Below are 15,586 nucleotides of genomic sequence, written 5' to 3'. Positions count from 1 at the left end.
CTCACCAGGACAGGCCGGACGTGCTGGAGAATGGCAACATGCCGTTGGCATCACTTTGAGCTCAAGGTAGGAAAACATTCACTTCTCCATAGGCAGGGACGAGCGGCATCAGGAACAAGAAGCTATGGGTGAAAATACGGATGTTTAGTGGGTACAAAATGGAAACAGCATCCCTTGTTCGTTAAAATGTACTGTATGCAGCTCGCAGATTCTGGGCAGGTGGTGCATCCCAGGCATGCTGCGTGAGGGGCAAGGTGCCGGGATTATTTATAAAGAGAGTGGGGTAGCAAAAGGCCATGCTAACTGACCTACCTTAGTGCCCTTTGGTATTGGTGTCTGTCCATTGTACTGATACACAGAGTGTTTGGGCCCAGACTCCTGAAGGATCGACAGGCACCACGTTAGCTGGCCAGGACACTCCTCGCTCTCAGGCAATGACTATCCTATCCAGCCTGGTGGGGGGAGGGGAGGGGCGCTAATCCAATCCCCATTCAAGTGTCCCCTCTCCTGGCTCGACATCTCTAGGAGCTCTGAACTGCAGAGCCCCCCTTATCAGCTCTGGCACCAGGGCATTAGTGATTAGGCCATAGCTTTTCAACGAACTCTCTTTGTAACAGTACCCAGGGAGCCAACCCCGTGCTGGCATTGGCCGAATTTATTTTCCTGATTGCCTCGGCGATGACCTTTTCCACCTGTGCGAAGTAGAGAATTGTAAAAGGGCAAACAGCTGTGCCTTTAAAATATCATTTTTTCTTTCATTCAAGCCAGCAGCCTCTGAGTTACAGGCTCAGTGAAATCTCCATTTTATATCCCTCTCCTGGGCCCAATCTTGGACATCATGTCCAATAAAATGTGTACCTCGGTCACTGCCAATGCACCGAGGTTAACCATACGCAACACTAACTTGTCCTAATCCCTTCATTGTGGCTGTTGGGTTGGTTCTTTTGCAAGGAAAGGCTTGCAGCGGTCCAGTTGCAGTATCCACACATGTTAAGAAGGCATATTTCTGTCCTTGGCAGAGACCCAATGTAATCTACCTGCCAGTCTTGTACAGGGATGGATGCTTTGTGTATATGTCCTGGTATGTGTGGGGTGCAGCGGGGGCACAAGCGAGAACACGCCAGGCAATTGGTTACTGCCACCACTATATCAGCACAAGAGAGGGGCAGTCTGGCCCCCTTTATTATTTGCCATCCCAGCCACGCACTGCGGTGCCCACTCTCCTTAGCACCCAGTCTGCTGGTTTTGGTGTTTGTGAAGGAGCCGGTGTCCTGATCTTTTCTAGCACCTCAACCTCCTTTCTGGGAGGTGGGTCAGACAAGTGAGCAGAGATGTGACAGACTGTCAGACTAGCACAGCCATGGGCAAACTACGGCCCGCGGGCCGGATCCGGCCCGTTCGGCTGTTCTATCCGGCCCGCGGAGCCGAAAGAGCGGAGGGTTCTCTTGCTTTCCCCTCCGCTCCTTCACCAGCAGCAGTGTTAACATGTATTAGTTCACACAAACACTCCATCCATGCTTTTGTTCCGGCCCTCAGTTTAAGAACCCACTGTGGCCCTCGAGTCAAAAAGTTTGCCCACCCCTGGACTAACAGTTGGCTCCTGGAACATTTCCCATTTTCTGCCATATTGTGGCCCCCACAACAGCTTCCTTAGTCCTTGTCAGCTATCCGGTGCCCATTGTGCCAGCCAGCACTGAGACCCTAACATAGCCCAACTGTCTGTACAGAGGACCACAGGCCATGGTTCATGTGTACATACCAGCTATGTGGCCCTTAGTTCTGCCCACTGGCTACTGTTGTACTCCCATCACTATTGTGTCTGTCTGGGGTTGGATGGCTACCGCAGTCCACACACAAGGATTACCTTGGCTAGGCCCATCTATACGCCATGCCTACGTTCACTGATGAGGGCATCTCTTGTGGGGACTCTACAGTGGGGGCTCCTGTAATACACTGGCATCCAAACGACATGTAACCCATTGCCTAAAGGGTTTGTGGAAAGGGCACTGCTGCAAATATGCATGCCCTTTCTGCAAGGTGGGGGCGTGGGCAGCAGCTCAAGCAGGCCTTGCAAACAACCCTTCTATCCACCCTTTAGTGGGAGGCCCATCTGCACTGTCACCAGTAGTGTGGCAGCGATGGGTTCTATTGGTTGCAGTGCTTTTATACACTCCTAAGGCCTGTTGTTCAAGGGGAGAATAACAGGTCTCCGTACCTTCCATAATTGGGACCAGCACACAAGGGGGTGGCTTACCCTCGTTGAGTTTGCCGTAGGCCCAATTAGTTCCCCTGGGGCTTACAGTCACGACCAAAGATATGAGTACCCCAGCAAGGGGGGAACCCACCGCCTGAGCCTGGGCTATTAGAATCTTTGCTTTCTCAAATCCAGCTTCCTGATCCCCTTCCCAACATCAATGAGTGCCTTTCTTTCTCAGTCAATATAATGTGTAGAAACATTGAGCCATTATATTGCTGCCCGAGGGCAATGATAGCCTGCTAGTACCCTAAAAAGCCTAAAAAATATATTTTAGGTGTGTGAAAATGCTGTATCTTGCCAATGACAGTGCCCTGAATGAGATGCATTTACCTGACCAGGTGACCCCTAGGAGCTTCACAGCTATGCTCAGGCCTTGTATCTTTTATGGATTGATGGCCCATCATCTGGCTTGGAGATGGGCAAACAGGATGTCTAAGTATTGCTGTAATCATTGCAGTTCTTCAGAGGTTAGCATCTCATCATCAATACAATGAAACCATTGGACATGGGAGAGGGTGTATACAAAGACAAATCTCTAGCAACTATCCCATGGCAGACAGTCTATGTAATCATCCTTGAGGGAGCACTTGGAAGGTATATTCCAAGTGGGAAACATGTTTTCTAACAGTTTCTTTGCCACTGTGAGGGCATCAGCCTTGCATCAGGGGAAGGCTTCAATCCATCTGGAAAACATACACACAACAAGAAGAACGTATTGACAACCCATACTAAGTGGCAGTGGCATGAAGTCCAGCTTAATTGCCCGATGGTGGGTGAAGGAATGCAAAAAACTGAAAAATGGGGTTTGCCCAGGAGCCTGGAAGAATCAAGTGACTCGGTTGGGTTTCCCATAACCTCAACTATTTATGTAATTTACAGCCATTGTCTACCCATTTACATTTTCCTGATTCAGGAGCAGACTGCTGTCATGTTACAAGGATATCAGGATGATAAAAGTCTGGCATTAAGGAGCCATTTTTGCAGAAGCAGAATGGACTTCATCCATATGTATACCACCGTCTTCATAAATTGTGTTGCTGCTGACTTTTAAAAATATTTTTAATATATTTTTATTGATTTCAGAGAGGAAGGAAGAGGGAGAGAAAGATAGAAACATCAATAATGAGAGAGAATCATTGATTGGTTGCCTCCTGCACACCCCACACTGGGGATCGAGCCTCAACCCTTGGCACGTGCCCTTGACCAGAATTGAATCTGCGATCCTCTCAGTCCTCAGACTGACACTCTATCCACTGAGCCAAACCAGCTAGGGCAAACCAGCTATTTTCATTGTTGATAGTATTACAGATGTCTCCCATTCCCCTCCAACTTTACACCCTTCCTCCCAGCTCCTATCCACCTCTCCCAGGTCTTCATGCTACTGCCTTTTTATGAAAGTCAGCTAGGGCATTCCAAATACAGAAGGCTAGCTTTTACTATTGAGAAGATTCAGTATTCTTAAGCAATCAGAGACCCACATAATATCTTATCAGGAGAAGACCCATAGTCCAAGAAAACTGTCCTTTTGATAGAAGGAAAGAGAACCAAACTCTAGTTTTGTATCAGCTGACTTTTAATATTTAAATCCACTTATTTAATTGAATCTATTTTAATCTTAGTAGGTTACCCACAAGAACTTCATGAGACTAAAGGCATGTTTGCTTTAATTATGCCAACAAACTTAAAGTAGCTTGGGTGTTAAATATTTTATCAGATCACATGATCCTGAAAAGCATTGGGTTAGTTCCTATATTTTTGAGAATTTTAGAATACCCAATCCCTGTGCACTTGTTTACTTTTTAAGTCAATTAAACATAGCTCTTTTACAACTTAGCATTACCATCCATTGGTCGAAAATGCTGCATAGATACCACACATAGAGACCCACAAGAACATGCAAACAGAGACCTCATGGCTTCTATAAAATAAGTGGGACCTGTTTAAAGGACCTTTGTCCACCCCACCCCACCCTCAACCTTTATTGGCCAGTCCCAATGCTAACAGAGTCGCAGACATTCTAATATCTTTTCCTAGCTTCCATTTTTCCTCTAATTTACTAAACCCTGGCTTCTACCTCTAGCTGGGCATCAGTGACCAACCAAGCCAAACCACCCGTAAGAGGGACCAGCCTAATATAGCTGTGACCATACATATTCCTGCCTTGAGTCAGTGCGGCTCCTCAAACAGGTGCACGAGGCCTGCCTGAGTTTCCAGGGAGCCCTGTGCTCAGGTGGCAGGCATGGGCATCCAGCATATCGGCCATCTCTCCCCACATGGAAGTAGATAGCCAACTCGGGAATTACCCCGAGGGTGCCTCTTTACTAAAGCCCATTTCTTCCATCCCTTCGTTGGTTCATCAATTTTCATACCCACAGGGAAAAGCCCCAAGGTTGAAAAATCTACTCCCAAAGGCGGGCAGTGAAAAAAAAAAAAGAAAGAAAAAAAAGACTGTCCACTCCAGTCTGGTAATCCATAGAGTTTATTAAAGGAACTTACATGGGAGGCGCATCTTGGGCAGTGGCATGAGGACACGGAACTGTTCTACCTTCCTCCCCCAGACTCTGCTTTATAGCTAAAAACAGTGAGTCTACGTGTTTGGGAAGGAATGTGTGTTTAATCTAAGGTGAGGGGGACCACCAGGTGCAGAGAAGGCTCTGGCGCCAGAGCCGGTGAGGAGGAAGATCGTGTCCAAGGTGGCACACTCCAGGGGCGAGCAGAGTTCTTGTGTTGGTTGCATGCCTGAGGGTGGGCGGGGCAGGTCTGGGCATCACCCAGGGAGATGTGGATTATCTTCAGGACAGAATCAGCTCTGTCCACACCTTGGGACTTCCATGTAGGAGGGGAAAATCTCCTCTCTCACTTAGGTTATTGTTATTTTGGTTCTCAGTTCTTTGCCGTTGAACCTAATTCTAGTTAATCTATCTATACTAATAAAAGGGTAATATGCAAATGGTTGGGATGCCCTCACGCATAACGACCGATCAGCAAGCTGCGTGTGCAGCAGGCGCAGATGGGCGGGAACTTGCAGCATTGGGGACTTGCATCACTCTGTCACAATCCATCACCAGAAGGCCTGGGGCCCAGCGGAGGCCTCCGCATTGTGAAGCCTGGGGGTCCCATGGCTCCATTGGCACAGAGGCAGGACCCCTGGCTCCGGCCTACCTCTTTGGGGCAATCCATTGAGCCCTGGATGGGTGGGTGGGGCCTACTTCTTTGGAGCAATGGATCACGGGGCTCCCGCACTGTGACAGGGCACAGGCCAGGCTGGGGGACCCCTCCCAAGTGCATGAATTTTGTGCACTGGGCCACTAGTATATATCCTATATAATAAAAAGCTGATATGCTAATTGACCAAACAGCAGAATGACCAGTCATGCACTGACGGCAGGGGGCAGATGCTCAATGCAGGAGCTGCCCCCTGGTGATCATTGTGCTCTCAGGGGGAGCGCCAGTCAGCCAGAAGCTAGCCTCACGGCTAGCGAGTGCAGTGGTAGTGGCGGGAGCCTCTTCCACCTCCTTGGCAGTGCTAAGGATGTCTGACTGACGGCTTCAGTTGGACAACCCCTAAGGGCTCCTGGACTGCGAGAGGGCACAGGCCAGGCTGAGGGACCCTCCCCTTCCCCTGAGTGCATGAATTTCATGCACCAGGTCTCTAGTCTACACTAATAAAAGAGAAAAATGATAATTGGCGTACGACGATACCCTTTTCATTGGCTAATCAGGGCTATATGCAAATTAACTGCCAACTAAGATTGGCAGTTAACTGCCAACTAAGATTGGCAGTTAACTGCCAACAAGATGGCGGTTAATTTGCATATGTAGGCACAATGCAGGGAGGCGAAAGGGAAAGCAGGAAGAAGCCCCCTGCCACTGACAGTGATCAGAAACCCAGGGGGGAGCTAAGAGCTGGGGGGCAGGGCAAAGGCGGCCCTGGGGCCGCCTTTGCCCTGCCCCCCAGCCATGATCGGAGAATCAGGCGCCTTTTCCGCCCTGGCCAGTGATAGAAGGAAGTAGGGGTGGAGCCAGTGATGGGAGCTGGGCACGGTCGAAGCAGTCCCGGGAGCTGGGCAGTCCCGGGAGCTAGGGGCCCCTTGCCTGGGCCTAAAGTGAAGCCCACGATCGCGGGGCCGCTGCAGCTGCGGGTCCCCGCTGCCCGGGCCGGACGCCTCAGCCAGAGGCATCCTGCAGGGGCAGGGGCGGAGCCCGCGTGATCGTGGCACCCCCCCGCTGCCACTGCAGGTCCCCGCTGCCCGGGCCGGACGCCTAGGCCAGAGGCGTCAGGCCTGGGCAAGGGGCAAATCCTGAGATTGGAGGGTGATGGGGGTCAATACCTGAGGGCTCCCAGTATGTGAGAGGGGGCAGGCTGGTCTGAGGGACACTCCCCCCTGCCCCACACCCAGTGCACGAATTTCGTGCACCGGGCCCCTAGTATATATATAAAAGCCTAAGCAACCATTTTACCAGTAGCTATGATGCGCACTGACCACCAGGGGGCAGACACTCAATGCACAGGCATAGAAACATGGAACAGACTGATGAATCTCAGCTGGAAAACGGGAGCAGGGAGCGGGGAGGGCAGGAAGAGATTAACCAAAGATCTTACATGCATACTAGAGGCCCAGTGCGTGGATTCCAGTACTGGTAGGGTCCCTTGGCCTGGCCTGTGGGGATTGGGCTAAAACCAGCAGTCTGACCTCCCCCAAGGGGTCCCGGATTGCAAGAGGGCACAGGCCAGGCTGAGGGACCCCACTGATGCACAAATACATGCATCGGGCCTCTAGTGTAAATATAATGAAAAATAAGTCAGTGTAACAGAATTACATTAAATAAAATAGAATTTGGAGCTAAAGTAAGTATTAAGAAAGAAGGGCAGTACCTAAAAATAAAAGAAACAATTTCTTCCTCCCCAAAAAATGTTGAACTTAAATGTACTTATTAAAATAGTATCTCATATATATGTGTATATATGTGTATATATATACATATATATATATACACATATATATATATATATATACATATATATTAGACCAATTTTAGGTTCACAGGAAAGTTGAATGGAAGATACACAGCTTTCCCATATATCTCCTGCCCCCCCCCCAAACACACACACATGATCTCCCCCATTATCAACATCCCCCACCAAAGTGGTACATTTGTTCCAATCAATGAACCTATATTGACACATCATTATCACCCAGAATCCAGTTTACATTAGTGTTCATTCTTGGTGTTGTATATTCCATGGGTTTGGACAAATGTATAATGATGTGTCTCCCCCACTGTAGTACCCTAAGCATCCTCTGTACTCTGCGGATTCATCTTTCCCTCCCTGCTAACCCCTGGTAACCACTGATCTTTTTACTGTCTCCATAGCTTTACCTTCTCCAGAATATCATACAATTGAAATCATACCATATGTAGCCTTTCCATATTGGCTTTCACTTAGTAATGTGCATTTAAGTTTTCTGCATGTCTTTTCATGTTTTGATAGCTTATTTCTTTTCATGATGAATAATATTCCCTTCTCTGGATGTACCACAGTTTATCCATTTACCTACTGAAGGACATCTGATTGTTTTGAATTTTGACAATTATGAATAAAGCTGCTATAAATAAGCTCTTATAATTTTTTCAGAGACAAGAAAAAAAGAAAAGCTACCTAACTCATTTTATGAGAATAGTGTAATTTGGATAACCAAATACAAAAATAAAATTATACAAGCATTTGAGATCTTGTTTCCTGGCAATTGTCATCAGTTTGGCTAAAATAAGCTAAAACTCACCCTGGCCAGTGTGGCTCAGTTGATTGGAGCATCACCCCTGGCACGAAGGCTCATGGGTTCAATTCCTGGTCAGGGCACATACCCAGGTTGTGGGTTTGATTCCTCACTGGAGTACATATGGGAGGCAACAAATCAATGTTTCTCTCTCACATCTCTCTCTCTCTCTCTCTCTCTCTTTCACTCTCTCTAAAAATCAATAAAAACATATTCTTGAGTTAGGATTAACATAAAATAAAACTCTTAAACAATAAATAAAATAAAATTATATCTCAATGTCTCTTATAAATTAAAAAAGTAAATTACAATAATTTTAAATCAAATTTAATACTATATTAAGAAAACAAACCAAAAAAACCAACAACATTATGACCAAGTAGGGCCTTTGGGGAACACCAGGTTGAAAGAGGTTGCCTAGTGTATAGTTAAGACAGAAGGTTTTGGAGACAGTATGTCTGATATTTCCTAGCTGTGTGACCATAGGCAATTTGCCTAACCTTTCTGTGCCTTAGTTTTCTCACTTCTAACAGGGATATAATTATAGGTCCTATCTCATAGGATTATTGTGTAGATTAAATGAGTGAAATAAGTCAAGAACTTAGAAAAGAGCCTCAATTAGTTCTCATCTCATCAAACACAGTGGACAGAGAGGCCACTAAAGAAAGATGAGATACAAGACTGACATCAGCAAAGATGCTGGCCAAGGATGACAAGACAGAAACCTCCTTGGGGGACAAAGGATGCCACTCTGGGATGAGAAGAACCCAGAATTAACTGAGTTTTGAACCTAAGGTGACAAAGAAATTACTGAATTGGACTGAATTTCCTTGAATAGGAGCAATCAGGTTTTTGCATCAGGCAGAATCGGGGCTCAGAGTCAGAAATGACCTGAGTGATAGAAAGTACAGTTACATTTTAGCACTCCAAGTCAGGCTGTGAACATAAGCAGGACATTGTGCAAAATAAAAATGTAAGGTCCCTTGTTCAAAGAGCAGGAATCATGTGCTATTAAAGGTACTAAAAATGTAATGCTTTTTCCTTTCTTTCAAGACCTCTTTTTTAATTTGCTATTTACTATTGTTCTGAGCAAAGAAAATTTTAAAAACTTAAATGATTAGCCTGAATTACCATTCATCTTTATATTGTGCAGTGGCAGTCTTAAATGCAAATTTAGAAACACTGAATTCATATGTTGAACCATTGGAATTACCCAATCCATATTTCATAGCTCATACAGGAATATGTATTTTGTTCTTACCCGAACAGTGGGGACACTGCACAAAACTAAACTGGCTTTATTTCGTTTCATGACACACACACGTCCTACCAGCACTCTTTCTTCTCCTTCACCTTAATGATTAGTAAGGAAGCACTGAAAGGAAAGGAACTATGGATTGGCCTCTTTCCCTTTCCTTCTGCAACACAGCAGCATTCACATCGCACCTTGCACTCACTCTGAGTCCTTGCTGAAGACCCACGTGTCATGGGCCCATCAGAAGCCAGGGAAGAGAATGTTATAAGGAGGTTCAGTGCGGGAAGAAAACATGGAGGCTACTCATGACCTTAGAGCAGTGATTTTCAACCTTTTTCATCTCCTGGCACACATGAACTAATTACTAAAATTCTACAGCACACCATAAAATATATATTTTGGTGATCTGACAAAAAATATAGGTTTAATTTATTTTATTTTTTGTTAATCCTCACCAGAGGATATTTTTTCCATTGCTTCAGAGAGAATTGGAAGGAGGGAAGGAGGGGGAAAGAGACAGAAGAGAGAGAGAGAGAGAGAGAGAGAGAGAGAGAGAGAGAGAGAGAGATTGATGTGAGAGAGATACATCAAATTGGTTGCCTCCTGCATGCACCCTGACCCTAATTAGTTAACTGGCCATGCAACCCACGACTCTTCAGCGCACAGGCCAACACCCTATCTACCCCCCAGCCAAGGCAATATAGGTATAATTTTGACTCATTCACACCAGACAGCTATTGTTGTGTTGACTATTGTTGTTTTTTATTTAACAATCTAAGGAAAAGAGGTCAGTGTCCCTGACTAAGTATCAGGTATTGCTTATTTTTAAAATTCTTGTGGCGCAAGAATTTAAAATGAAAACTGTTTTGATGGAATAACGGGGTGGAATCCACTGGTTAAAAATGAAAACTGTTTTGATGGAATAACGGGGTGGAATCCACATTGAAGACAGTAGAATTGTGAATGGGAAGTGAGGACATAGGGATAGTTCGTGTTACAAGGAGTTTGGTTGTAAAGGATAGGGAAAGGCAGCACCTAAAGGGGCATGTGTGGTTTTGAGGAAGGATTTGTTTTTAACTGGCAAGCTCCTTCCTACCTCCTAGGGTTGTTGCAATGATTAAATGACATCATGCATACGAAGGGTTAAGCCTAGTGCCTGGTACATAGTTTGCAGTCAACAAACATTAGCTTTAAAAACAGAGTGAAGTAGTATTAGCATCTCCATTTCATATAACTGTAGGTGTGCCTAACTCCAGACTTCCAAGCATTTCAATAAATGACTTCACAGCCTGTTCAATTGCCACTCTTAAGCAGATTGCCCTTCTGTTAAGCAGATTATTGATTAAACCCTCAGGCAAAGAAACTTACGGAAGTGTTTAAAGTACTAACAGAAGCTGGATAAAGTATTTTTAATACAGTACTTATTTTTTTATCCTTATAACAATTACCTACTCTGCCCTCACCACACATGATGAATACAGGGAACCACCCTTTTCCATCAAGTCAGTATCTGGGAAAACCAGCAGGCTAAAGACCAGTCAACACTATGATGTGAGCGCCACCTGCTGCTGAGAAACTTAAAAGCACGCTCAGATAGTCTTAATGTCTGTTTTGTTGTTTTTAAATTGATTTTTAGAGAGAGAGGAAGGGAGAGGGATAGATAGAAACATTGATCGGTTGCCTTCTGCACGCCCCCTACTGGGGATCGAGCCCGCAGCCCAGGCACGTGCCCTAGCTGGGAATCGAACTGGTGACCTCTTGGTTCATGTCTTGAATTAGTTCAAGGTGTTACTTATTCCAGAGATCCTTCCTAGGGATGAAACTTCAATGATACTTATTTTAGTTATCTAGTTAAAAGTTAAAACTTGAGCTTTTTCCATCCCTTTCTGGCATCCAATATGTCAAAATGAGGATGTGGTGGGTCCTCCGGGGCGAAATGCCGATTTCCTGGGTCTTCCGGTAGGAGCCGTGATCAACTGTGCTGTCAACACAGGAGCCAAAAATCTGTATATTATCTCTGTGAAGGAGATCAAGGGACGATGCAACAGACTTCCTGCTGCCGGTGGAAGTGACATGGTGATGGCCACACGCAGAAAAGGCAAACCAGAGCTCAGAAAGAAGGTACGTCAGTGTTGGTAATTCGATAAGGAAAGCCGTGCCGGAGAAAAGATGGCGTGTTTCTTTATTTTGAAGATAATGCGGGGGTCATAGTAAACAGTAAAGGCGAAATGAAAGGTTCTGCCATCACAGGACCAGTTGCAAAGGAGTGTGCGGATTTGTGGCCCGGGATTGCATCCACTGCTGGCAGCATTGCATGATTCCCCGGATGTATTTGTAAAGGGAAAACCCATTAAAAATTATTGACACTCAAAAAAAAAGTTAAAACTTGGAAAGTTCCCTTTAACTAGCAGTTAATTAGTTAACTGGGCAAATATTTGTGCACTGTCCCCGTTTTAACCCAGATATGTGCCCTTGACTGGAATCGAACCCAGAACCCTTCAGTCGGCAAGCTGATGTTCTATCTGCTGAGTCAAACTGGTTAGGGCAGAAGTTTTAAGTTTTAAAATTTGAATTAGCCCTAGCCAGTTTGGTTCAGTGGATAGAGCGTCGGCCTGCGGACTGAAGGGTCCCAGGTTCCATTCCAGTCAAGGGCCTGTACCTTGGTTGCTGGGTCCTTCCCCCACCAGGCCCTGGTTGGGGCGCTTGCAGGAGGCAACCAATTGATGTGTTTCTCTCACATTGATGTTTCTCTCTGTCTTACCCTCTCTCTTCCACTCTCTCTAAAAATCAATGGAAAAATAACGTCAGGTGAGGATTAAAAACAAAATTAAATTACATTACATTAAAATTAAGTAGTTTGAGTAGTTGGCTTTTTTTTTTTTTTTTTTTTACATTTTTAAATACTCAACCAAAGATATTTTTCTATTGACTTTAGAGTGGGAGAGAAAGAGAAAGACAGAGAGAAACATTGATGTGAGAGAAACACATCGATTAGTTGCCTCTTGCATGTGCCCTTACCAGGGCCTAGGCCGGGGAGGAGCCTGCAATCGAGGTACATGCCCTTGACCGGAATCGAACCCTGGACCCTTCAGTCAGCAGGCCTATGCTCTATCCATTGAGCCAAACCTGCTAGGGAAATAATTGGCATTTCTAAGACTAGTTTGGTGAGCTTGTATTTATGAACTAGAACATATAACTTCAATGTCACTTTCATTGATCACTTTCTTCATGCCAGGCACTAGATATGGGGGATACAGAGTTTTAAAAAATTATCTCAATAGAGAGCAACAATAGAAAAATATATTTAAATGTTAAGTGCTAAAATGGAAGAATATCTAAAATCAGAAAAGAGATGAGAGAGCAGTTAGTTCGGTGTGAGATTCTGCAAAGGTGGCCTCTAAACTACATACAGCATGACAGAACAGATAGGAACTTATTCAGTTGTCCATTTGCTTTTTTTTTTTTTTTTCAAATTATAAGAGAAAGTTTATTTAGAAAGTTACAAATGTAGTAGAAGCCCTAGCTAGAGCAATTAGGCAGGAAAAAGAAAGACATCTAAATTGGAAATGAAGTAATACTGGCAATATTTCCAGGTGACATGATTCTATATATATAGAAAACCCTAAACACTCTACCAAAAATCTGTTGGAAATAATAAACAAATAAAGTAAAGTTGCAAGACACAAAAGCAATAAACAAAAGTCTGTTACATTCCTACATACCAACAATGAAATATCAGAAAGAAAAATGAAGAAAACAATCCCATTTACAATCACAACAAAAAGAATAAAATGCTTAGCAATAAACTTAACAAAGCAGGTGAAGGACATATACACTGAGAACGACATGACACTGTTGAAAGAAATGGAAGACATAAAGAAATGGAAGACATAATTCATATTCATGAATTAGAAGAATTAATAATGTTCCAATGGCCCTATTAGCTAAAGCAATGTAAAGATTAAATGCAATCCCTATCAAAGTCCCAATGGCATTTTTCACAGAAACAGAACAGAGAATTCTCAAATTAGTATGGAACTACAAAAGACTCTGAATAGTCAAAGCAGTCCTGAGAAAAAAGAACAAAGCTGGAGGTGTCATGCTCCCTGGCATCAGACTACACTACACAGCTACTGTAATTGCTCTTCCTCCCTGGCTGCTTGGAGAGCAGCTGCCATCAGGAATGACACAGTAACTATCCAGACCAGGAAGTTCATGACCAACAGACTACTTCAGCGGAAACGAAGGTCATTGACATCCTTCACCCCGGGAAGGCAATAGTACCTAAGACAGAAATTCGGGCAAAAATGCTAACCACTGAGATCACCATCCAGGGTGCAGTGTAGTTACTTTTAATGCCCTCTTTTACCCCCTTGAACTTTATGTTTTTTGGGTTTTTTTTTAATATATTTTTTTATTGATTTTTTACAGAGAGGAAGGGAGAGAGAGAGTTAGAAACAGCGATGAGAGAGGAACATCGATCAGCTGCCTCCTGCACATCTCCCATTGGGGATGTGCCCTTGACCGGAATCGAACCTGAGACCTTTCAGTCCGCAGGCCGACGCTCTATCCACTGAGCCAAACCGGTTTCGGCGAACTTTATGTTTTAATGAAGTATTTACTATCCTATTCTGAAGTAGAGTTGCAATTGCCTGGTTCTGACTATATGTTAGTCATCTTACTCAAAGTTTTGTATGCTTTTGTCTTTCTGTTTCTGGTAGAAGAGCTCCTTGCAACATTTCTTACAACACTCAGGTCTTGTGGTGGAAAATTCTCTCAGCTTTTGTTTGTCTAGGAAAACCTTTATTTCTCCTTTATATAAAGGATAACTTTCCTGGTTATATTATCCTTGGCTAATGGTTCCTCTCTTTCAATATTTTGAATATTTTCTTCATTTTCTCCTGACTTGTAATTAATATATATATATATATTATTTATTTATTTATTTATTTTATTCCTTACTTAAAGTATTACAAAAAGTATTACATATGTCTCCTTTTTTTCCCCCCGGCCCTTGACAATCCCCTGGTCTCCCCTACCCCTCAGTGTCTTATGTCCATTGGTTATGCTTATATGCATGCATACAAGTCCTTTGGTTGATCTCTTACCCACCCCCCTCGTGCCCTCCCACCCTCCCCGGCCTTCCTGCTGTAGTTTGACAGTCTGTTCGAGGCAGCTCTGCCTCTGTATCTATTTTTGTTCATAAGTTTATAATGGTCTTTATTATCCAGAAATGAGTGACATCATGTGGTATTTTTCCTTCATTGACTGGTTTATTTCACTTAGCATAATGCTCTCCAGTTCCATCCATGCTGTTGCAAATGGTAAGAGTTCCTTCTTTTTTATAGCAGCATAGTATTCCATCGTGTAGATGTACCACAGTTTTCTAATCCATTCATCTACAGATGGGCACTTAGGCTGTTTCCAGATCTTAGCTATGGTGAATTGTGCTGCTATGAACATAGGGGTGCATATATCCTTTCTGATTGGTGTTTCTGGTTTCCTGGGATATATTCCTAGAAGTGGGATCACAGGGTCAAATGGGAGTTCCATTTGTAGTTTTTTGAGGAAACTCCATACTGTCTTCCATAGTGGCTGCACCAGTCTGCATTCCCACCAGCAGTGCACAAGTGTTCCTTTTTCTCCACATCCTCTCCAGCACTTGTCGTTTGTTGATTTGTTGATGATAGCCAGTCTGACAGGTGTGAGATGGTACCTCATTGCTGTTTTGATTTGCATCTCTCGGATGATTAGTGACTTTGAGCATGTTTTCATATGTCTCTTGGCTTTCTGAATGTCCTCTTTTGAAAGGTGTCTATTTAGATCCTTTGCCCATTTTTTGATTGGATTGTTTATCTTCCTTTTGTTAAGTTGTATGAGTTCCCTATAAATTTTGGAGATTAGGCCCTTATCAGATATGACATTGGCAAATATGTTTTCCCACACAGTGGGTTTTCTTGTTGTTTTGTTGATGGTTTCTTTTGCTGTGCAGAAGCTTTTTATTTTGATGTAGTCCCATTTGTTTATTTTCTCTTTAGTTTCCAATGCCCTAGGAGCTGTATCGGTGAAGAAATTGCTTCGGCATATGTCTGAGATTTTGTTGCCTTTGGATTCTTCTAGTATTTGTATGGTTTCCCGTCGTATATTTAAGTCCTTTATCCATTTTGAGTTTATTTTTGTGTATGGTGTAAGTTGGTGGTCTAGTTTCATTTTTTTGCATGTATCTGTCCAATTTTCCCAACACCATTTATTGAAAAGACTATCTTGACTCCATTGTATGTTCTTGCCTCCTTT

At 44.0% G+C, this 15,586-nt stretch overlaps 1 pseudogene; it reads left to right on the top strand.

The window, feature by feature from the left end:
• Positions 1-11,190: 11,190 nt before the first annotated feature.
• LOC132229481 (large ribosomal subunit protein uL14-like) lies at positions 11,191-11,638 on the top strand (annotated as a pseudogene).
• Positions 11,639-15,586: the final 3,948 nt, after the last annotated feature.

The sequence above is a fragment of the Myotis daubentonii genome, chromosome 3 (assembly GCF_963259705.1).
Source record: "Myotis daubentonii chromosome 3, mMyoDau2.1, whole genome shotgun sequence".
Classification (NCBI taxonomy): Eukaryota; Metazoa; Chordata; class Mammalia; order Chiroptera; family Vespertilionidae; genus Myotis; species Myotis daubentonii.
The sequence above is the reverse complement of the archived record's forward strand: the minus strand, read 5'-3'. Positions and strand labels throughout refer to the sequence as shown.